The sequence below is a fragment of the Cherax quadricarinatus genome, chromosome 59 (assembly GCF_038502225.1).
Source record: "Cherax quadricarinatus isolate ZL_2023a chromosome 59, ASM3850222v1, whole genome shotgun sequence".
Classification (NCBI taxonomy): domain Eukaryota; kingdom Metazoa; phylum Arthropoda; class Malacostraca; order Decapoda; family Parastacidae; genus Cherax; species Cherax quadricarinatus.
This window is the reverse complement of record NC_091350.1, coordinates 15,197,571-15,224,226: the sequence shown is the minus strand read 5'-3', so window position 1 is coordinate 15,224,226 and position 26,656 is coordinate 15,197,571.

Here is a 26,656-nt window from a genome sequence, read left to right as displayed (position 1 = left end):
GTCACAGACCGGGGCCCCGGGGGTTTACCCCGGAAAATCTCCGGGAAACTCCAAGGGGTTTTTTAAAAGGGAAAAAAAAGGAAAAATTTTAAAAATTTTAAAAAAAAAAGGGGTTTTAAAAAAAAAAAAATTTTTTTTTTGGGGAAAAAGGGGGTTTTTAAAAAAAAAAAAAAACCCAAAAGGGGGCCAAAAAAAAGGGGGCCCAAAAAAATTGGCCTTTTAGGTTTTGGGGGGCCCGAAAAATTTTTTTTATTTTTATTTTTTGGGGGGGAAAATTTTTCCAAAAAAAAAAATTTAAACCCCCAAAAAATTTTTAAAAAAAGGGGGGGTTTTTAAAAAAATTTTTTAAAAAAAATTTTTAAAAAAAAAAAAAAAAAAGGGGGGGGGGGGGAAAAAAAAAAAAAATTTTCAGGCCTTTCCGGGCCCCCCCTTACCCAAAAAAAAGGGGGGTTTTTTAAAAAAAAAAAGGGGTTTTTTTGGGGAAAAAAAACCCCCCCAAAAAAAAATTTGGGGGGGGCCCAAAAAAAAAATTTTTAAAAAAAAAATTTTGGGGAAAGGGTAAAGGGAAAAAAAAAAATTTAAAAAAAGGGAAAAAAACCCCTTTTCCCAAAAAAAATGGAAAAAAAAAACCCAAAAAAAATTTTTTTTTAAAAAAAAAAATTCCCCCAAACCCCAAAAAAAAAAACCCCCCCCCGGGGGGTTTTTTTTTTTTTTCCCCCCTTTTTTTCCCCCCCCCTTTTCCCCCCCCCCCCCTTCCCCCCCTTTTCCCCCCCCCCCCCCCCTCCCCCCCCTTTTTCCCCCCCCCCCCTTCCCCCTTTTTTCCCCCCCCCCCCCCCCCCTTTTTAAAAAAAAAAACCCCCCCCCCCCCCCCCCCCCCCCCCCCCCCCTTCCCCCTTTCCCCCTTTTTTTTTCCCCCCCCCCCCCCTTTTTTCCCCCCCCCTTTCCCCCCCCTTTTTTTCCCCCCCTTCTTCTCCCCTTTTCCCCCCCCCCCCTTTTTTTTTCCCCCCCCCCCCCCTTTTTCCCCCCCCCTTTTTTCCCTTTCCCTTTTTTTTTTTTTTTTAAAAAAAAAATTTTTTTTTTTTTTTTCCCCCCCCCCCCCCTCCCCCCCCCCCCTCCCCCCCCTTTTTTTTCCCCCCCCCCCCCCCCTTTTTTCCCCCCTCCCCCCCTTCCCCTTTTTTCCCCCCCCCTTCTTCCCCCCCCCCCCCCCCCCCCCTTTTTTTCCCCCCCCCCCCTTTTTTCCCCCCTTTTTTTTTTTCCCCCCTTTTTTCCCCCTTTTTTTTTTCCCCCCCTTTTTTTTTTTCCCCCCCCCCTTTTTTTCCCCCCCCCCCCTTTTTTCCCCCCCCTTTTTTTCCCTTTTTCCCTTTTCCCCCCCCTTTTCCCCTTTTCTCCCCCCCCTTTTTTTCCCCCCCTCCCCCCCCCCTTTTTCCCCCCTTTCCCCCCCCCCCCCCCTTTTTCCCCCCTTCCCCCCTTTCCCTGAAGAAGTAACGGTTTTTATTGCTCCTGTCTGTCTCAACTATTGGATCACTACGACAAGGTCCTAAATGCACTAGAAGACAAAAAGAATGCAGATGTAATATATACAGACTTTGCAAAAGCCTTCGACAAGTGTGACCATGGCGTAATAGCGCACAAAATGCGTGCTAGAGGAATAACAGGAAAAGTCGGTCGATGGATCTATAATTTCCTCACTAACAGAACACAGAGAGTAGTCGTCAACAGAGTAAAGTCCGAGGCAGCTACGGTGAAAAGCTCTGTTCCACAAGGCACAGTACTCGCTCCCATCTTGTTCCTCATCCTCATATCCGACATAGACAAGGATGTCAGCCACAGCACCGTGTCTTCCTTTGCAGATGACACCCGAATCTGCATGACAGTGTCTTCCATTGCAGACACTGCAAGGCTCCAGGAGGACATCAGCCAAATCTTTCAGTGGGCTGCAGAAAACAATATGAAGTTCAACGATGAGAAATTTCAATTACTCAGATATGGTAAACACGAGGAAATTAAATCTTCATCAGAGTACAAAACAAATTCTGGCCACAAAATAGAGCAAAACACCAACGTCAAAGACCTGGGAGTGATCATGTCGGAGGATCTCACCTTCAAGGGCCTTAACATTGTATCAATTGCATCTGCTACAAAAATGACAGAATGGATAATGAGAACCTTCAAAACTAGGGAGGCCAAGCCCATGATGACACTCTTCAGGTCACTTGTTCTATCTAGGCTGGAATATTGCTGCACACTAACAGCACCTTTCAAGGCAGGTGAAATTGCTGACCTAGAAAATGTACAGAGAACCTTCACAGCACGCATAACGGAGATAAAACACCTCAATTACTGGGAGCGCTTGAGGTTCCTAAACCTGTATTCCCTGGAACGCAGGCGGGAGAGATACATGATTATATACACCTGGAAAATCCTAGAGGGACTAGTACCGAACTTGCACACGAAAATCACTCACTACGAAAGCAAAAGACTTGGCAGACGATGCACCATCCCCCCAATGAAAAGCAGGGGTGTCACTAGCACGTTAAGAGACCATACAATAAGTGTCAGGGGCCCGAGACTGTTCAACTGCCTCCCAGCACACATAAGGGGGATTACCAACAGACCCCTGGCAGTCTTCAAGCTGGCATTGGACAAGCACCTAAAGTCGGTTCCTGACCAGCCGGGCTGTGGCTCGTATGTTGGTTTGCGTGCAGCCAGTAGCAACAGCCTGGTTGATCAGGCTCTGATCCACCAGGAGGCCTGGTCACAGACCGGGCCGCGGGGGCGTTGACCCCCGGAACTCTCTCCAGGTAGTGTAAATTAAGAGCAAGGATGATTAATTTGAGGAAGAGTTAATATAGGTTTGCATGTTTTTTACGAAAGTTAACTTATTCCTCTTAGAAAAAGGAGGAGTAGATGTAAAATAGAAAGAGACAGGCGCTCCCTTTACAGGCGACGGAAAAGAATAACAGAGCGGCTAAAAGAGGTCAATATATCTGAAATGCGTAGGGAGACACTGGTCAGAGAAATAGCAAGCATCGAACCTAAGCTAAAAGAATCCTTTAGGAGTCAGGAATCGCGGGAAGAACTAAAAGCCATAAATGAAATCGAAAGAAACCCAAAGTATTTCTTCTCCTATGCCAAATCAAAATCGAGAACAACGTCCAGTATTGGGCCCCTACTTAAACAAGATGGGTCCTACACAGATGACAGCAAGGAAATGAGTGAGCTACTCAAGTCCCAATATGACTCAGTTTTTAGCAAGCCGCTAACCAGACTGAGAGTCGAAGATCAAAATGAATTTTCTATGAGAGAGCCACAAAATTTGATTAACACAAGCCTATCCGATGTTATCCTGACGCCAAATGACTTCGAACAGGCGATAAATGACATGCCCATGCACTCTGCCCCAGGGCCAGACTCATGGAACTCTGTGTTCATCAAGTACTGCAAGAAGCCCCTATCACGAGCCTTTTCCATCCTATGGAGAGGGAGCATGGACATGGGGGTCGTCCCACAGTTACTAAAAACAACAGACATAGCCCCACTCCACAAAGGGGGCAGTAAAGCAACAGCAAAGAACTACAGACCAATAGCACTAACATCCCATATCATAAAAATCTTTGAAAGGGTCCTAAGAAGCAAGATCACCGCCCATCTAGAAACCCTGGGAGTGATCTTGTCGGAGGATCTCACCTTCAAGGACCATAACATTGTATCAATCGCATCTGCTAGAAAAATGACAGGATGGATAATGAGAACCTTCAAAACTAGGGAGGCCAAGCCCATGATGACACTCTTCAGGTCACTTGTTCTATCTAGGCTGGAATATTGCTGCACACTAACAGCACCTTTCAAGGCAGGTGAAATTGCCGACCTAGAAAATGTACAGAGAACTTTCACGGCGCGCATAACGGAGATAAAACACCTCAATTACTGGGAGCGCTTGAGGTTCCTAAACCTGTATTCCCTGGAACGCAGGAGGGAGAGATACATGATTATATACACCTGGAAAATCCTAGAGGGACTAGTACCGAACTTGCACACGAAAATCACTCACTACGAAAGCAAAAGACTTGGCAGACGATGCAACATCCCCCCAATGAAAAGCAGGGGTGTCACTAGCACGTTAAGAGACGATACAATAAGTGTCAGGGGCCCGAGACTGTTCAACTGCCTCCCAGCACACATAAGGGGGATTACCAACAGACCCCTGGCAGTCTTCAAGCTGGCACTGGACAAGCACCTAAAGTCAGTTCCTGATCAGCCGGGCTGTGGCTCGTACGTTGGTTTGCGTGCAGCGAGCAGCAACAGCCTGGTTGATCAGGCTCTGATCCACCAGGAGGCCTGGTCACAGACCGGGCCGCGGGGGCGTTGACCCCCGGAACTCTCTCCAGGTAAACTCCAGGTAAACTCCATCTAGAACCCCATCAGTTACACAACCCAGGGCAACATGGGTTTAGAACAGGTCGCTCCTGTCTGTCTCAACTATTGGATCACTACGACAAGGTCCTAAATGCACTAGAAGATAAAAAGAATGCAGATATAATATATACAGACTTTGCAAAAGCCTTCGACAAGTGTGACCATAGCATAATAGCGCACAAAATGCGTGCTAAGGGAATAACAGGAAAAGTCGGTCGATGGATCTATAATTTCCTCACTAACAGAACACAGAGAGTAGTCGTCAACAGAGTAAAGTCCGAGGCAGCTACGGTGAAAAGCTCTGTTTCACAAGGCACAGTACTCACTCCCATCTTGTTCCTCATCCTCATATCCGACATAGACAAGGATGTCAGCCACAGCACCGTGTCTTCCTTTGCAGATGACACCCGAATCTGCATGACAGTGTCTTCCATTGCAGACACTGCAAGGCTCCAGGCGGACATCAACCGAATCTTTCAGTGGGCTGCAGAAAACAATATGAAGTTCAACGATGAGAAATTTCAATTACTCAGATATGGTAAACACGAGGAAATTAAATCTTCATCAGAGTGCAAAACAAATTCCGGCCACAAAATAGAGCGAAACACCAACGTCAAAGACCTGGGAGTGATCATGTCGGAGTATCTCACCTTCAAGGACCATAACATTGTATCAATCGCATCTGCTAGGAAAATGACAGGATGGATAATGAGAACCTTCAAAACTAGGGAGGCCAAGCCCATGATGACACTCTTAAGGTCACTTGTTCTATCTAGGCTGGAATATTGCTGCACACTAACAGCACCTTTCAAGGCAGGTGAAATTGCTGACCTAGAAAATGTACACAATGTGATACTAAACGTCCTTGGTGCACAGAGGCTGCAAGAAGTCTTTCTTCAAAGGAAGAATGTGTTAAGCTGAACTTCCCTGACAACACCCCGCTGCCTGCTAAGTGTGCATGGCTAATGGAAGCTGTAAACAAGCATCCTAACTCAAGGATCCAATTTAGGAAAAACACACACAACTTTGTGTTTGTGGAACAGAATAAAGAGCTGATTAATGATCTACTTAGTACACCTTATGGGGATATTAAGCTGCTCCGACCTCCATCAGACACTCACCACTTTAAAAAATGGGTCAGTATCATAATCTTTGGATACCCTCTCTGCATGGACCCATCCCATCTGACTCTAAGTGAGCATATCATCAAGCCTAAAAGACTTAAAGGAAAATCCCAAATTATTGCCAGTTGGGTAGGTCCTGTGCCCCTCCCCCGGAATATCTGGGTGCATGGTTTACGTTTCCTAAACATCGAAGTGTACCTACCCCCTAAACGTAGGTGTTACAAATGCCAGCACTATGGCCATGTTGCAGTAGACTGTGGAATACTACATTCTTGGTGTGGTAAGTGTGCTGGGAAACATTCCACTAGAGAATGCACAGTAGGCCCTGACAGCCGAAAATTTAAGTGTATTAACTGTAAAGAAGTTGGGGTTACAGTTTCCCACAAGGACTGCAGTCAGAACCCAAACAACCTTCGATGTAAACCTGATAACAGTCCTTTAATGGTAACTGAGGATGGGGCCATCCAGTCTACCACAGCCAGATCTGAGACTGAACCTCTGCAAAGTGTGCAAGAACCCCACCTCACTGCAAAGGATTCTGGTGATACCAGAATGCCATCACACACACCAGCTGTGGAGGAGCTAGCCATCCCTGCTAGCACATATGGAACTACTGGTCTGCCACTACAGATACCTATGGCTACACCTGAATATGGGGATGAGTTTGTCATTTCTCCCAATACACACAACTACAACAGTCAGACGGACACCACACAGGTAACCTCCCTGGAAATTGGAGATGAGTCAGATGCACAGGACCTACCTGCAATGAATGATGAAACAGAGAACACTAATGTAACCATGGTACCTGTTAAGGTGATAGGTGTTAAAGAAAGCACTAACCCAGAAGTGCCATCCTCCGGAGAGGCATTGGATTCGCCTGACCTTCCTCATATTATAACAACTTTCCAGAAAAAAATTGAGCATCTTGAACAGATCCTGACAAGTTTAATAAATATATGTAATCAGGATGATGCTCTTGAGCATGGTGATGATGTCAAAAGTGCAGCAATCTCCGTTCAGCTTCCAGCAATTTGTGAGAAAGAAGCCCATAACTCTTGCCTTCAAGACTTGCCTTATCACTGGCTGCCAAAATGCCGAAAAATGCTTAAAAATAAAGGTCCTGAAGATAAAGACGTACAAACTATGCTATTTGCTCTTAAGTATCTGCACACTGTAGTCAAAGCATAATAGTTTTACCATCTTATGAGCAAGAGATTGTAATAACTCACTACAATGGATACATTACAAATCTTTTCATGGAACATTGCTTCCATCAGGAAGCGGTTGCCTGACTTACATCATATTAGTGCAACCAAGAATATTGATGTCATCTGTTTGCAGGAATGTAGATTGAAAGATGGAGCACCTCCACCAAACTTGCCTGGATATGCAGCTTATAACCTAAGGTCAACCAACTGTTGTGTGATGTATGTCAGAAAGAGCTTGCCACATTCACTCCTTTCCTTGCAGAGTCGAGTTAACATGCAGTATCATGGTGTCAAAGTATATGCAGGCGATTTTTCCATAAACATTTTTAATCTCTATGCCCCAGCGAACCAGCTTCGACCTGATGCTTTACCAGATCGCATCAATAGTGAACCTACCATCATTCTTGGAGATTTTAATGCCAGACATAAGAATATTGGTGGGTCTATAACAAACACCAATGGAACTAAACTAGTGAGATTGCTAAATGAGCATGATAATGTTCGAATTGTGGGCACTACTGAGCCTACTCACATATATGGTGGCATACTAGATCTGTGTCTTGGATTTAATACATCATATACGATGCATGACTCTGTCATAGTTGATGATCTTCTATCTGATCACTTCCCAAGACTAACAACTGTCAATCTTGATCACATCTCCAGCAATCAAGGAGCTAAATACAGAAGGAGGAAACTTATTCTCAAACCAGAACACAGAGACAACTTTATTAACCACTTGGATCAATGGTATAAGAATTACGAGCCCATTGGCACACAAAAATTTAATGATGATTTAATTACCACTATTGAGAGTGTTCTCACAGATCAAGTGGGCAGGAATAGGAAACAAAAACCCTCCACTATAAATAACAATAAAAACCAATGTAAATACTATAATGATCCACAGCTGCGCAATCTAACACATGCAGCTAGGAGGATTGGTAAAGCATACCGTGAATGTAGAACCCCAGACCTGCTCAGAACGTTCCAAGCTGCACTAACAAATGCAAGGAATAGAAAGGAAGAACTTAGGCAACAGGAATGGGAACAGTTTGTTAGTGGATTAAATAGGTCCACCCCTTTGAGTTTGGCTTGGAAAGGTATAAATAAAATAACCAGGAAAAAGACTGGCAATGTTGCTCATCCCTTTCCTCTTGAAAAAGCAAATGACCTCATAAATGACTGGTCCAAAACATCCAGGCATGAAAGCCTTCCATCTCATATTAGAAAAAATTTAGAGAGTACTTCTGAAGAAATGTTGAAACTGATTAATTTTATGAGCCAAAATATTGATGAGAGTGATTGCCTCTTTACCGAGTATGAATTAGATAATGCATTAACCAAAGGTCGATCAACTGCTCCTGGAGAGGATGGTATAACCTATGATATTCTCAGAACTCTAAGGCACGTGCCTGATAACCCTTTGTTGGCACTGTATAATCTCAGTTACATTGAGGGCGTTCTTCCTACTTCCTGGACCAATAGTCTCATTGTGCCTATCCCTAAGCCCCAACAGCCTGATACATTTAGGCCGATCTCCTTAACTAGTTGTCTTTGTAAAACTTTTGAAAGAATGATGCTTAACAGACTGTACTACAGAATCAGACATCAACTTTCCCCCTACCTCTATGGGTTCATGAAAGGTAAAAGTGTGCAGAACTGTATTTCCACCTTTCTCACTGCACACACCTCTACTAGTTTTACCACTTTTCTTGATCTAAAATCTGCATTTGATATTGCGAACAGAACCGTTATACTACATGAACTAGCCAAAATGAATATTGGTGGTAGCTTACTCTGCTGGATAATAGGATACCTGTCAAATAGAGTATCCTCTGTCCTTTACCAAGGCTTCAGAAGTGATTCTAAAGAAATGTCTTTAGGTACACCGCAGGGAGGAGTTCTTAGTCCCATGCTATTTAATATTCTGATTAATGCTCTCCTAAATGCTCTACCTGCCTCACCTAAACATATAGCTATAAGCTATGCTGATGATATCATGATCCATACAACAGGGCATAAGAAGATGAATACCATTCTTAATGAAGTTCAAGCAATTTGTAATCGACTAGGCCTCATAATATCTTCCTCTAAAACTAAGATATTAACAAGCAAACGACATCCCCCACCCATCTATTTGCAGGGTGAAATCATTAGCTACGTTAAAACTTACAGATATCTTGGTGTAGATGTACCCTTTAACAAATCCACTATACCACAACTAAACAAGAAATGTAAAGCTAGGCTAAATGCTCTCAAAGCTGTTGCTGGCTACAATCCCAACTATGGTGCAAATGTGAGAATCGTGAGAATGATGTACATAGCCTATGTTAGGTCCTTAATTGATTATGCTGCTCCCATGTTGATATTAGCTAGAGAAAGTTCTCTCCGACCCTTGGAGTTAATGCAAAATGAAGCTCTCAGGATTATTCTTGGCTGTCCCAGATCTACAAAAGTTCTTAACATGAGGAAGGAGCTTGGTATTTCTAGTATCAGTGATAGGATTGTTGAAATTAACACTGTACTCGGTATTAGAATGTTGAGAAACGAACCAGACACTGTCACAGTGAATCTTACCAAGTGTCTAGAGGTAAATACACACAGATCTAAATGGATTGTGAAAACGTGCAATTGCATTAAGTTTTATAACCTACATGAACTGTATCACTGTAGGCAACAAGAGCATTTCACCCCTCCATGGAAGATGTGTTCATTTAATATCACATACCTACAAGTCCCTCCCAAGAAGCTCATTGCTAGTAATCCCTTCCTTAAATCTCTTGTTAGAGCAACTGCTCAAGAAGAAATTTCTCACCTAGCTGGTAGTAACAAGTTATCACAAGTTATATACACTGATGGATCTAAACAGGAGTCTTCTGGCAGGGCTGCATCTGCTCTTGTTGCCACCTCCCTAGTTAAGAACGATAATAAATTTGTTGAGTTAGGCATAAGAATTAACAACTGGGCGTCTACACTGCAAACTGAATTGTTTGCAATCCTAATGGCGCTAAAGCTAACCTATGACACTGAGCTTGACTCTATCATCATTACTGATTCTATGTCATCATTGAAGGCTCTTGACTCATATAATGACTCCAACAACATGCTCATTGGGGAAGCCAGGTATAGATACTCAAAAATTAGGGACAAAGGAATTAATGTACAATTGCTATGGATCCCATCACACATTGGATTACTCCTTCATGATAAAGTTGATATGTTAGCCAAGAAGAGTATCGAGAAGGAGAATGTAGAATATAACTTTGGTATAACTGTGTCTAGCATTAGGAATAATATTAGGAGAGAAGTAAATAATGAAAATGATTGTTATAGGAATGCAGTTAGAAGCCTGAGTAGATCTATAACCCACTATGATAACATGAACGTAGATAAGTATGTTTATGGAGCAACTTGCAATGTGAACAGACTGACTGATGTTGTAGTGGCCAGGCTTAGGCTTGGTTACAAGTACTTCTGGCAGTTTGGGAGACACACAGATGATGATCAAACTAAATGTAAATTATGTGATCAGGCATATGGTCACTCTCTTGAACACTATGTGCTTAATTGTCCACTTATTGAGGAATACAGAGACAGACAGTATAATAACCTATGTGACATGTCAAGATATCTTATTAATGAAAATAAGATACCAGATATACTAAGCAAATTTCCTAAATTTGCTTGTAACAGATAAGTGAACTATAGATATGTAGATATAAATCCATATGTATTCCTGTTAACCCTTTGGGGCCTAGTTCCTAGGCCTTTTGTGTATCCATATGCTCTCGCGCTACCGTCCACAGGATGGATATGGGGTGCACAATAAACTAGCCACTTCGGTGGCAAAATCTAAAAAAAATCTAAATCTACCCTCTTTATCCAATATTCAAGAGGATGTGAAAGCTTATATGATATATTCATCTTGTTTAGAAATTTAAACACCAACTTAGTTACATTGATTAGTTTGGGTAAAGAAGAATACCTATTTATATCAATGGCTAAGGGAGGACAAACTATTGGAGCGGTGGTCACAGTAATTTCAACAGGAGCAATATACGCCTTTTGTACAGGCCAATTAGCTTTATTTACCAACCAGCTCGGTCCTTTAAACCATGATACAGCATTTACAAATTTAGCATAAGGTAAACCTCGAGACAAGAAATCAGCTGGATTCTCCTCACCAGGTATATGATTAAATGTTAACATATGCTGACCCAAACTATTATACTTCTCTTGCATCTGATTAATTTCAGCGACTCTGTTTTGTACGTACACAATTTTACTGTTTCCATTACGAATCCATTGTAAGGATACCTCATTATCAGACCAAATTACAGTGTCGCTAATATTTATCTCCTGCAACTTATTTCTTATATAATTAGCTAATTTGACACCTACATAAATGGCTGTTAATTCCAACTGAGGCAAGGTACATGATTTAATTGGAGACACTTTAGCCTTAGACATAACAAGAGAAATAACACTATTACATTGAAGGTAAGCAACTGCTCCATATGCCAATTTTGAAGCATCACAAAAAATGTGGAGTACATTTTTCCCATTTGGATTGGCCACCTGGCATGGGAACTCCAACATTGGAATTTTCTCATAATCACCAATTAATTCATCCCACCTGTTAATGAATTCCTCAGGTAGAATTTCATCCCAAGCACATTTAAGTTTCCATGCTTCCTGAATTAATAATTTCCCTCTTATAGTAAGGGGTGACACTAAACCTAGTGGATCAAAACATTTGGAAACTTCAGCAAGCAAAACTCTCTTAGTTAATTTATTGGGCATACTGTAATTATTAGGTTTTAACATTAACAAATCTCTCTCAGTATCCCAAGTTAATCCCAATACATTACTACATTTTGGCACTTCATCTCCAGGGTAATCTTTACTTATTTTGTCCTTTAATTTGGACGAATTACTATTCCATTCCCTCAGAGGCATATTTGCACTTTGCATTATTTTATTAGCCTCTCCATAAGTCATTAACAGTTCCTCTTCAGTTGACGTCACACCCAGGAAATTGTCCACATAAAATTGTTTGCTCATTACTTTACTCAATGGACTTCCCATACGTTTAAGGTGTGCATTTATCGTCGCTTGAAGTAGGAACGGACTGGATGTAGCACCAAATAATACGCTCCTAAAGCGAAAGGTTTTCAGAGGGCTAAGTGGGTCAATAGGATTCTCAGGCCATAAGAAGCGGGTACAATCCTGGTCAGCCTCTTGTAAACCCACTCTTAGGAAAGCTTTACTTATGTCAGCCGTAAAGGCATAATTCTTCACCCTGAAATTTAATAAGATATCTCCTAATTTTTCCGTCAACGACGGACCTGTCATCAAACAGTCATTTAAACTAGGTACATTTTTGTTACTCCTGGCACTACAATTAAACACAATCCTCAAAGGAGTGGTCTTAGAATCCTTCTTCACTCCGTGATGTGGCAAATAGTGACCATAAATTTTGGCTTGCTCAGGAGGTACCTCTTCTATAAATTTATTAATTAATTGCTCAGCAATTATATCATTATAGGCAGTTAACAATTCTGGTGTCTTACTCAGTTCGCGGAGCTGAGCCTTTAACTGTCCATATGCCATTCTGTAATTAGTGGGCAATTCTGGATGGTTCAGTCTCCACGGAAGTCGTACCCAGTATTGTCCAGATTCAAATTTTACATCTCTCAGGTATTGCTCCTGAGTAAAAGAATCGTCTGGACTTTCTTCATTTACATTTATTCCAATGCTGTCTAATTCCCACAATTTATGCACTGGCTCAACACCATCCTCTATGGAAGAATTATACTGGGGCACGATTTCATGAGTAAGACACACAGTTATGGTATTTGTAGTTTCCTCTAGTCATGAATTATTATTACGAGGAATCCTACCATACATTACATGGCCTCCTGCAGTCTTCAAAAGGGTGACACCACATTTCTTTACCATACCCTTTACAAAGGAGGCATAATAGTCACTACCTATCAAAATATTTATTGGGCCTACAGAATCATCACTTACACCAGAAGGTGCTAAATTTACATTATGTGAGAGTCTTTCTGTAGCTTTACTAAGCCCTACTGTAGATATTTTCTCTGGAAGTCTATCTACAATTACTGCATTAACACGTTTTTTCTCATTGCCCAACCTGACAGTTACATAAACAGTGTCATACAATTGAGACCTTTTATCCGAGAGAAAACCAGATAATTTTAAAGTTGTGGGATCTCCCATTTGTACTTTCATACCATCAAGACATTTACGTTTAATGAAAGTACGCTGGGATCCTTGGTCTAATAATGCATTTGCATTTATTTTTTTTTATTTATGGCTTTTATCATCAATTTTTACCTGTAACACAGGTAAGGCTACTTCAGCAAAACCATCATTATTAACATTAGCAGCAATTTTTACATTAGCTACTGTTGTGTCAGGATTGTCAACATTATCATTATTATCAACATTATCATATAGACCTTTACACATGACTATATGGTGTCTTCCTTTGTGACATTGATAACAGAAGTTTAATTTGGCATGACAATCCTTTACATTGTGATTACCTAAACACCTGATACATCTGTCAAGTTCCTCCAATCTTTCAACTTTATCATTCCATGAATTGTATGCATTGCAATTCTTAGAAAAATGAGTACCCTTGCAGAAAAGACAATCTCTCTTTTCTTTGACTGGTTTCTTATTAACTGGGCTACTCTTAGGAGGGTACTTATTCTTCTTACCTTGTGGAGAATCATTATTTCTGATTCCTGCTACTTGATATGCACCTATGCAACTCTTTTTAGGAAATGAAATTTGATTATTAACATTGGGATAATTTTTCCCTTTGTGAAACTTGACAGATACCTCAGTTAGTTTAATATGTTTATTATGCACCCCATACCCATCCTGTGGGCGGTAGTCAAAAGATTACAGAGGTACATAATTGGTCCAGGGACTGGACTCCAAAGTTTTGATAGCTGAGCAAGTTACAGAGGTAATGAACTCACAATTTACAAAGGTAATGAACTCACAATTTACAAAGGTAATGAACTCACAATTTACAAAGGTAATGAACTCCAGGTAAGTCTGGTCACAATCATGACAAGTTACAAAGGTATTTACAGATTACAGAGGTACGTAATGGGTCCAGGGACTGGGCCCCCAAAGTTTTGATAGCTGAACTAGGTACAAAGGTAATGAGCTCACAAGTTACAAAGGTAATGAATTCTGTAGAATGGTTACTTACGTTTATACTTTGGCTACAATCATGAACAAATTATAGAGTAATGAGCAATTCACACTTCCACACCCGGTCACAACTGTAATGAGTTATTGGTGCAAATATTGATTGTTGAGTCACACACACACACACACACACATACACATACACATACACACACACACACACACACATACACATACACACACACACACACACACACACACACACTCACACACACACACACACACTTTAGTTTAATATCTTTATGCACCCCATACCCATCCTGTGGGCGGTAGTCAAAAGATTACAAAGGTACATAATGGGTCCAGTGACTGGACCCCAAAGTTATGATAGCTGAACTAGTTACAAAGGTAATGAACTCCAGGTAGATCTGGTCACTAATCATGGCAAGTTACAGAGGTAATGAATCAGCTTCACTCCTATACATGGTTACAGTCATGAACAAATTACAAAGTAATGAACCACTGATACGTCCACACCTGGTCACAATTGTAATGAGTTATAAATACAAATATTAAGTGGATCATACACCCACACTAGCGCGCGCGCGCACATACACACACGAGGGCGCACGCACGGACATGTGCACACGAGCGTACAAATATATGCATACACACAAGGACGCACACCCACACACACACACCCACACACACACACACCAACACCCACACACACACACCCTCACACACACCCACACACACACCCTCACACACACCCACACACACACACCCACACACACACACACACACACACACACACCCACACACGCACACACACACCCACACACGCACACACACACACACACACACGCACACACACACACACACCCTCACACACACCCGCACACACACCCTCACACACACCCACACACACGCACGCACACACACACACACACACACACACACACACACACACACACACACACACACACACACACACACACACACACACACACACACTCACACACACCCACACACACACACACACACACACACACACACACACACACACACACACACACACACACACACACACACACACACACACACATGCACACATGTGGTAATGCTTTATTTACAGCTAGCAAAGTCAGGGTATTTCTCCAGAATGGTCTGCAATATACCACTGTGGATAAAATACTTAGCCATTTCTTGAACACTTCTGAGTGAGTTGTTTCTAAATTCATTAATTTTATCACACTCCAGTACATAATGACGCAATGCGTGACAATAGTCCATCTGGCAAAGTTTACATTTCGTTTGGTCTACATCTGGTGGTGGTGATTTAACCTGCCAAAGATACTTGTAACCCAGCCGGAGCCGGGCAGTAGTGACATCCAAGAGTCTGCTTATCTTGTTGGATGCACCATAGACATGTGGCTCCTCCTGCATGATGGAATGATGATAGATGGACTGACTTGTGTCAATCTCCCTAAGTCTTAAGTCAATAAAGTTCATTTGAAGTTCTTTTCGTATTATTGTTCTCAAACTGCTAAATGACAACCCAAGATTGTAATCTACCCCCTCTTTGAAAGCATACAGCTTAGCCAATTTATCAGTTCTATCATGCATCTGAAGACCAATGTGAGATGGAATCCACAGCATGTGCACTCTGACTCCACTGTCCACAATCTTACCGTATCTATGTCTGGCTTCTGACAAAAGCATGCCACAATTTATACTTAATGAGTTGAGAGCATTTATGGATGACAGAGAATCAGTTACAATTAAAGTGTCAACCTTAGATACATGGACACATTTGAGTGCAAGGAGTATGGCAAACAGTTCTGTTTGAAGGGTAGAGGCCCAGTTATTGATGCGTGCTCCAATTTCTTTATGAGAGCCATCACTCTGTGTGACAACAGCAGCACTACCAGCTGCACCAGTGGACTGGTGAACAGAACCATCGACGTAAATAATTTGTGAAAGATTGTTCTGTGTGACTAAGTTATCAATACAGCTTAAGGCATCATGTTTGGCTTCAGAGTTATTATGTGTTGCATCTTTAAAATGAGTTAGTTGGCTGGTCTGCAACTGAACAATTAATTCTTGTAGACCTAGTCTTATTTCCTCCAGACCAAAATAACCCTTGTGATATTTATTCGAGAGCCATTCAAGTGTTTTACAGCTGAATTTATTCTGTACTATGGCACTCAATAACCAGTCTGATTGCTTCAGATTATATTTATTACTTAAAGTTTTGAGAGTGCTCTCCAGTTTAACTCTAAACTGCTGTAAACCTTTGTAAGTGTGATCTGGGAATTTTAAATTAATGATATTCACTAGATCCAACCTACTTTGTTCTATATTACCATAAGGGACATTCAACAAGTCAACTGCTTCCTTGTAAGAGTCATTTTCATTGGGAAAGGCTTGTATGAGTATGTGAGCATCTCCTCTTACCTGTCCTTTGAGGTAAAATAATTTAGTTACACAGGCTAGGTCACTCCTGTCATGCACAGCTGCTTTAAAAATTGACCAAAATTCCTCCCAATTTTCTCCAGGATTAAACACAGGCAAACACAATTCTGGGAGTTTTGGCAAAGACATATTATTTGTTGGAGCAGACTGACCAACTGCCTGGTTTACACATTTTAATTTATTCAAGGCCTGACTTTTACAAGAAAGAATCTTTTCCTCTAATTCATAATGTTGATTAATCATGAGATCTATTTCAGTCTCATCTACACAGTTTACTAATAAATCTCCTTCATATTTGTTGTAATATAATTTGTATGAATCATATCTATTCCCTAAAGCATCTAAATACAATTTTAAATCATCAGTATTCACAGTTTCTTGATTCATTAATTCCAAGCACTAATTATATGCCTTGGTTACATGAACTTTTTTAGCCTGTATTGATGATTTCTTTACTCTATATTCCATATGTTTGTCTTCTATATTAATTTCCTCATTTTCAGCCATGATGCAATGTATTAAATTCAACTTAATAACACTGATTATGTACTAAATTATGCACTTTATAAAGGTAAATAGTACAACTTACCTTTGAATAAATCCTAGCTACCTGAGCTTAGCAATTACATGTATAATATAAATTTTAAATGTACATTAATACAAACTTGGCTCATCAAAATTAATATTATACAAATTAATAAATCCTTGCCAGAATTTGGCATAGCAAAATTAATATACACATTAATAATTAGCTACACATGGCTTATCAATTACACATACACTGATATAAATCTTGGCCAAAATTGGCTTATCAAATTAATATTATACAAATATAAATCCTTGCCAGAATTTGGCATAGCAAAATTAATATTATACACAATATAATCTTTATCCACACTTGTCTTATCAATTACACATACACTGATATAAATCTTGGCCAGACTTGACTTATCAAAATTAATATTGTAATAATTATAATCCACTACACATTAAATAAATTTGTGAACTTAACATCCACCTCCTTCTGTCATTTCACATATAATTATTAAGTAATTAACCAATTAATGACTTCACTAATTACCTCCGGTTCAAGAAGGACCAACGGGCAAATTAAATGTGGAAAATTGCATTTACTTGGATGTATAATTATATACATAACAGTAAATGAACAATGATAACTATTATTTATCAGTTAGACAAGTAGAAATTTGGGATACCTAGGTCGCAAAAAATGTCCCCCTTCAATACCTACCACTGTCATATCCACAAGTTGCTCTGGACCTATTAATTACCAATGAAATATGTATAACCAGGAATACTGGTAAATATATAAATTTTGTGGGCTGTATATTAAAAATAATAAATAGTTATATATATACACAATTACATAACAGAAGGAAAATATATCTTAATATCACTCACCAATTTGACTGGATATTAAGTTGTATCATACTCAGAAAAACCTCACTAACTAAATTTATAAAAACACTGGCCAGAATTATACACAAATCTAGAGAGCTTATCTGAGGTTCCTGGAGCTGTCTTGTCCAGTCGTCTGATATCTCAAGTTATGCAGGAATGCATGTCCAACAATTTTGCCTCCTATTTGAGATGTGTCAGCCCAATTTTAACCTCTAGAGCACGAAAATTCCTTCCCATTACACTAACGTTGTACAAAATTCAAAACCAAGATGGCGAGTCTCCTCCTGCGCAGGCGCAGCTTCCTGTTTTCGATTACATAAATTTTAAAAAGAGTATGGCCATCTATTTACATTTAATAACTACTGTATTTCTGGAAAATATATACACAGATGACAGCAAGGAAATGAGTGAGCTACTCAAGTCCCAATATGACTCAGTTTTTAGCAAGCCGCTAACCAGACTGAGAGTCGAAGATCAAAATGAATTTTTTATGAGAGAGCCACAAAATTTGATTAACACAAGCCTATCCGATGTTATCCTGACGCCAAATGACTTCGAACAGGCGATAAATGACATGCCCATGCACTCTGCCCCAGGGCCAGACTCATGGAACTCTGTGTTCATCAAGTACTGCAAGAAGCCCCTATCACGAGCCTTTTCCATCCTATGGAGAGGGAGCATGGACATGGGGGTCGTCCCACAGTTACTAAAAACAACAGACATAGCCCCACTCCACAAAGGGGGCAGTAAAGCAACAGCAAAGAACTACAGACCAATAGCACTAACATCCCATATCATAAAAATCTTTGAAAGGGTCCTAAGAAGCAAGATCACCGCCCATCTAGAAACCCTGGGAGTGATCTTGTTGGAGGATCTCACCTTCAAGGACCATAACTTTGTATCAATCGCATCTGCTAGAAAAATGACAGGATGGATAATGAGAACCTTCAAAACTAGGGAGGCCAAGCCCATGATGACACTCTTCAGGTCACTTGTTCTATCTAGGCTGGAATATTGCTGCACACTAATAGCACCTTTCAAGGCAGGTGAAATTGCCGACCTAGAAAATGTACAGAGAACTTTCACGGTGCGCATAACGGAGATAGAACACCTCAATTACTGGGAGCGCTTAAGGTTCCTAAACCTGTATTCCCTGGAACGCAGGAGGGAGAGATACATGATTATATACACCTGGAAAATCCTAGAGGGACTAATACCGAACTTGCACACGAAAATCACTCACCACGAAAGCAAAAGACTTGGCAGACGATGCACCATCCCTCCAATGAAAAGCAGGGGTGTCACTAGCACGTTAAGAGACCATACAATAAGTGTCAGGGGCCCGAGACTGTTCAACTGCCTCCCAGCACACATAAGGGGGATTACCAACAGACCCCTGGCAGTCTTCAAGCTGGCACTGGACAAGCACCTAAAGTCGGTTCCTGGTCAGCCGGGCTGTGGCTCGTACGTTGGTTTGCGTGCAGCCAGCAGCAACAGCCTGGTTGATCAGACTCTGATCCACCAGGAGGCCTGGTCACAGACCGGGCCGCGGGGGCGTTGACCCCCGGAACTCTCTCCAGGTAAACTCCACTGTCATTTTCTAGGCTATTCTACTGCCTGACAACTCTATGACTGAATAAATACTTCCTAATATCTCTCTGACTCATTTGTGTCTTCAACTTCCAATTGTGGCCTCTTGTTTCTGTGTCCCCCCCCTGGAACATCCTGTCTTTGTCCACCTTGTCTATTCCATGCAGCATTTTATATGTCGTTATCATGCCTCCTCTGACCCTCCTGTCCTCCAGTGTCGTCAGGCCGATTTCCCTTAATCTTTCTTCATAGGACATTCCCCTTAGCTCTGGAACTAACCTTGTCGCAAACCTTTGCACTTTCTCTAATTTCTTGACGTGCTTTATCAAGTGCGGGTTCCAAACAGGTGCTGCATACTCCAGTATGGGCCTGACATACACGGTGAACAGTGTCTTGAACGATTCTTTACTAAGGTATCGGAATGCTGTTCTCAGGTTTGCCAGGCGCCCATATGCTGCAGCAGTTATTTGATTGATGTGTGCTTCCGGAGACATGCTCAGTGGTTACCAGCGGTCGCAATATACACAACGAGAAGCAATTATTACTACAGAAAAAGCGTCCTTCCTCCAAAATTTCCACCAGTCAACTATAGTGATAATATAGCATTTATTGTGGTGGAGACGAAAAAAAACTAGAAAAGCTAGATACAGCGATTGATAAACAAGGGTTGAGGCTCAACCGTTCGTCATTGTAGGAACTGCCAGAAATCACCGGTTTCTTCAACATGCAAGTTATACTTTTGTATCAATCAAATCACATATTACTCAGGTAGATAATTTCCAGTAGATCCTTCATGTGCTAGCCCAAATCACCGACCAGTATGTTTTAAATAAGTGACCCACTGATCAGATCAGATCGACTAGTCCGAACCCTCGACTGGTCCGAACCCTTGACTGGTCTGAACCCTTGACTGGTCCGAACCCTTGACTGGTTTCAAACGGATTCGTTGGACAATAAAGCAGACTGTAAACGGATGGGGTTGTAGGTGCCCTTATCAAACACAAACAATAAATATAAATCAGGAACGTACACGGTAAGCTGTCCAATATACAAGTACAGTTAGAAATAGAAATACAAATAGCTAGAGCTTCATTTAAGGAGGTCATTAATAGAATATTCAAGAGGTTGCTAGAAGAATTACAGTAAATCAACCATTCAAATCATTATGAAGCTCTGTGTAGTCTGCGGTCAATCAAACAAACGGGCTTCCACATGGATAAATTGTCATTTTTGTGGAAATTGGTGTCACGCCCCTTGTGCAGATATCCAAGAACTATCTACAAGCAGTATTAAAACAGGGAAGTGTTTTTGGGTATGCCCAAATGAGATAAATCTGTGGACTAAAATCACAAGGGTATTAAAACAGGATAACATCAAAGCTGCTTTCATAGAAAACCTGGAAGCTTTCTACAACAGATGGGAACATAAAAAGTCTGGGCTGAATGGTACTGCCCTTGATACTGGCCATGTAGTCAGAAACTGTAAGGCTGGAGGTGATGTCCTGGTAGTCAGTAAATGTGGGGCTGATAGTGCTATCCTGGGAGACAGTAATGGTGAAGCTGGAGGTGCTGTCCTGGGAGACAGTAATGGTGAAGCTGGAGGTGCTGTCCTGGGATACAGTAATGGTGAAGCTGGAGATTTTGTCCAGGTAGTCGGGAATTATACGCAGGAAGGAATACATATAAATGACCTCATAGGGGACAGGAGCCGTAGTAGGGAAACAAGTGTAGTCAAAGATAAGATAAAACCAATACTGCAAACTAGAAATACCACAGGAAATAGCAAACAACAGGACTCCACTAGCAATAGTGAGGATATTTTACCAAAAAAACAACTGGTGGGAGCTCCATTGTTGGTGCTAGGGAGGATAGGAATAAGACAGGGAAACATGCACCAACAGGGAATACAGTCACAGAAACCCAAGGCAAACGGAAACCAAGCCTGTGCACATACTATGCACTTGGTATCTGCAGGCATGGGAAATCTGGAAAAACAGACGGGACGTGCAACTATGACCACCCTAGAAAATGCCATGCCCATATGACAACAGGAAAATGCAAACTCCCTTCCTGTAAGCTTTTTCACCCTGAAATGTGTACCTCTTCAGGAAAGACTGTGCTATAACTTAAATTGCCAGGCACACCATCTAAAGGGGACAAAAAGATACAAAACATCCAGGCCATGGGAAAACCTGGGTAGCCACAGCCACTCAAGAGGTAGAGGTTTTTTAGTGCCAGGAAGGAAAAAAAACTGGCAGGAAATGGCAGAAATCGTACACCAAATCCAGTCATTCCTGGAGTGGAACCACAGTCGATGGCCTCCACTCCAAACCAACAGATACAGATACTAATGCCGGAAAAAAAATAATCCCCCCAGTACCAACAATACCATCAGTCCGATGACATTCTTCTTTGCAAATATACAGGGTCTAAAGCCAGCAACAAACAACAAAATACCTTTCATCCGTGGACTGCTTGCAGAGGCAAAGGCAATGTTCGCGGCTTTCACTGAGACCCACATAAAGGATCACTTGGACAACGAAATATGGATCCCTGGTTACAACCTATACAGATGTGACAGAGTGAACAGGCAAAAGGGGGAGGTTGGCCTGTACATTGGAGAGTCACTTGTTTGCACAGAACTGCTTAATGCCTCAAATGATGTAGTGGAAGTTTTAGCAGTAAAGGTCGAGAACCAAAACCTAGTCATTGTGGTAGTCTACAAGCCTCCGGATGCAACATTCCAGCAATTCCAGGAACAGCTGTTAAAAATTGACCACTGTCTGGAAAATCTTCCAGCTCCTGCACCCAACATCTTGCTCCTGGGGGATTTCAACTTAAGGCACCTAAAATGGAGGAATATAGCAAATAATATTGTTGCAGTAATAACACCAGGAGGCAGCTCTGATGAAAACTCACACTCACAAGAGCTTTTAAATCTCTGCACAAAATTCAATTTAAACCAGCAAATAATAGAGCCTACTAGACTGGAGAATACACTACCTGGAGTTTACCTGGAGAGAGTTCCGGGGGTCAACGCCCCCGCGGCCCGGTCTGTGACCAGGCCTCCTGGTGGATCAGAGCCTGATCAACCAGGCTGTTGCTGCTGGCTGCACGCAAACCAACGTACGAGCCACAGCCCGGCTGATCAGGAACTGACTTTAGGTGCTTGTCCAGTGCCAGCTTGAAGACTGCCAGGGGTCTGTTGGTAATCCCCCTTATGTGTGCTGGGAGGCAGTTGAACAGTCTCGGGCCCCTGACACTTATTGTATGGTCTCTTAACGTGCTAGTGACACCCCTGCTTTTCATTGGGGGGATGGTGCATCGTCTGCCAAGTCTTTTGCTTTCGTAGTGAGTGATTTTCGTGTGCAAGTTCGGTACTAGTCCCTCTAGGATTTTCCAGGTGTATATAATCATGTATCTCTCCCTCGTGCGTTCCAGGGAATACAGGTTTAGGAACCTCAAGCGCTCCCAGTAATTGAGGTGTTATATCTCCGTTATGCGCGCTGTGAAAGTTCTCTGTACATTTTCTAGGTCGGCAATTTCACCTGCCTTGAAAGGTGCTGTTAGTGTGCAGCAATATTCCAGCCTAGATAGAACAAGTGACCTGAAGAGTGTCATCATGGGCTTGGCCTCCCTAGTTTTGAAGGTTCTCATTATCCATCCTGTCATTTTTCTAGCAGATGCGATTGATACAATATTATGGTCCTTGAAGGTGAGATCCTCCGACATGATCACTCCCAGGTCTTTGACGTTGGTGTTTCGCTCTATTTTGTGGCCAGAATTTGTTTTGTACTCTGATGAAGATTTAATTGAGGTTCAGACATGTATGCATGGAGCCCCAGACCGACATAATGAGACTAGTCACGAGGGAGCATTCACCAAATTCAACTTCAATAACAAAAACATAAAGTGGGATCAAGTAAACCAAGTCCTAACCGATATAAGCTGGGAAGATATGCTAAGCAACACAGACCCCAACTTATGCCTAGAACAGATTAACTTGGTGGCACTCGATGTATGCACAAGACTTATTCCTCTAAGAAAAAGGAGGAGTAGATGTAAAATAGAAAGAGACAGGCGCTCCCTTTACAGGCGATGGAAAAGAATAACAGAGCGGCTAAAAGAGGTCAATATATCTGAAATGCATAGGGAGACACTGGTCAGAGAAATAGCAAGCATCGAACTTAACTGAAGTTAAAGGAATCTTATAGGAGTCAGGAATCGCGGGAAGAACTAAAAGTCATAAATGAAATCGAAAGAAACCCAAAGTATTTCTTCTCCTATGCCAAATCAAAATCGAGAACAACGTCCAGTATTGGGCCCCTACTTAAACAAGATGGGTCCTACACAGATGACAGCAAGGAAATGAGTGAGCTACTCAAGTCCCAATATGACTCAGTTTTTAGCAAGCCGCTAACCAGACTGAGAGTCGAAGATCAAAATTAATTTTTTATGAGAGAGCCACAAAATTTGATTAACACAAGCCTATCCGATGTTATCCTGACGCCAAATGACTTCGAACAGGCGATAAATGACATGCCCATGCACTCTGCCCCAGGGCCAGACTCATGGAACTCCGTGTTCATCAAGAATCTGCAAGAAGCTCCTATCACCAGCCTTTTCCATCCTATGGAGAGGGAGCATGGACACGGGGGTCGTCCCACAGTTACTAAAAACAACAGACATAGCCCCACTCCACAAAGGGGGCAGTAAAGCAACAGCAAAGAACTACAGACCAATAGCACTAACATCCCATATCATAAAAATCTTTGAAAGGGTCCTAAGAAGCAAGATCACCACCCATCTAGAAACCCATCAGTTACACAACCCAGGGCAACATGGGTTTAGAACAGGTCGCTCCTGTCTGTCTCAACTAATGGATCTCTACGACAAGGTCCTAAATGCACTAGAAGACAAAAAGAATGTAGATGTAATATATACAGACTTTGCAAAAGTCTTTGTCGACAAGTGTGACCATGGCGTAATAGCGCACAAAATGCGTGCTAAAGGAATAACAGGAAAAGTCGGTCGATGGATCTATAATTTCCTCACTAACAGAACACAGAGAGTAGTCGTCAACAGAGTAAAGTCCGAGGCAGCTACGGTGAAAAGCTCTGTTCCACAAGGCACAGTACTCGCTCCCATCTTGTTCCTCATCCTCATATCCGACGTAGACAAGGATGTCAGCCACAGCACCGTGTCTTCCTTTGCAGATGACACCCGAATCTGCATGACATTGTCTTCCATTGCAGACACTGCAAGGCTCCAAGCAGACATCAACCAAATCTTTCAGTGGGCTGCAGAAAACAATATGAAGTTCAACGATGAGAAATTTCAATTACTCAGATATGGTAAACATGAGGAAATTAAATCTTCATCAGAGTACAAAACAAATTCTGGCCACAAAATAGAGCGAAACACCAACGTCAAAGACCTGGGAGTGATCATGTTGGAGGATCTCACCTTCAAGGACCATAACGTTGTATCAATCGCATCTGCTAGAAAAATGACAGGATGGATAATGAGAACCTTCAAAACGAGGGATGCCAAGCCCATGATGACACTCTTCAGGTCACTTGTTCTATCTAGGCTGGAATATTGCTGCACACTAACAGCACCTTTCAAGGCAGGTGAAATTGCTGCCCTAGAAAATGTACAGAGAACCTTCACAGCGCGCATAATGGAGATAAAACACCTCAGTTACTGGGAGCGCTTGAGGTTCCTAAACCTGTATTCCCTGGAATGCAGGCGGGAGAGATACATGATTATATACACCTGGAAAATCCTAGAGGGACTAGTACCGAACTTGCACACGAAAATCACTCACTACGAAAGCAAAAGACTTGGCAGACGATGCAACATCCCCCCAATGAAAAGCAGGGGTGTCACTAGCACGTTAAGAGACCATACAATAAGTGTCAGGGGCCCGAGACTGTTCAACTGCCTCCCAGCATACATAAGGGGGATTACCAACAGACCCCTGGCAGTCTTTAAGCTGGCACTGGACAAGCACCTAAAGTCGGTACCTGACCAGCCGGGCTGTGGCTTGTATGTTGGTTTGCATGCAGCCAGCAGCAACAGCCTGGTTGATCAGGCTCTGATCCACCAGGAGGCCTGGTCACAGACCGGGCTGCGGGGGCGTTGACCCCCGGAACTCTCTCCAGGTAAACTCCAGGTAAACTCCAGGTGTTATACTCACCCCAAGATCTTTCTCCTTGAGTGAGGTTTGCAGTCTTTGGCCACCTAGCCTATACTCTGTCTGTGGTCTTCTGTGCCCTTCCCGTATCTTCATGACTTTGCATTTGGCAGGATTAAATTCGAGAAGGCATTTGCTGAACCAGGTGTCCAGTCTGTCCAGGCCTCTTTTAAGTCCTGCCTGGTCCTCATCTGATTTAATTCTCCTCATTAACTTCACATCATCTGCAAACAGGGACACTTCTGTGTCTAACCCTTCCATCATGTCGTTCACATATACCAAAAATAGCACTGGTCCTAGGACCGACCCCTGTGGGACCCCGCTCGTCACAGGTGCCCACTGTGATACATCATTACGTACCATGACTCGTTGTTGCTTCCCTGTCAGGTATTCTCTGATCCATTGCAGTGCCCTTCCTGTTATATGCGCCTGATGCTCTAGCTTCTGCACTAATCTCTTGTGAGGAACTGTGTCAAATGCCTTCTTGCTGTCCAAGAAGATGCAATCAACCCACTCCTCTCTCTCGTGTCTTACTTCTGTTATTTTATTATAAAACTCCAGAAGGTTTGTGACACAGGATTTGCCTTCCATGAATCCGTGCTGGTTGGCATTTATACTCTTGTTCCGTTCCAGGTGCTCTACCACTCTCCTCCTGATAATCTTCTCCATAACTTTGCATACTATACACGTCAATGACACAGGTCTATAGTTTAGTGCCTCTTTTCTGTCTCCTTTTTTAAAAATGGGAACTACATTTGCCATCTTCCATACCTCAGGTAGTTGCCCAGTTTCCAGGGACATGTTGAAGATTGTGGTAAGTGGCATGCACAACATATCTGCTCCCTCTCTAAGGACCCATGGGGAGATGTCCGGTCCCATTGCCTTTGAGGTATCGATGTCCCTGAGCAGTTTCTTCACCTCCAACACTTGTTGGTGTATTCCTTGCTGGTGTCCCCATCTGGTCTGTCCCCCCAGAGTCCTTCCTGTCTCTACTGTAAATACTTCCTTAAATCTCGT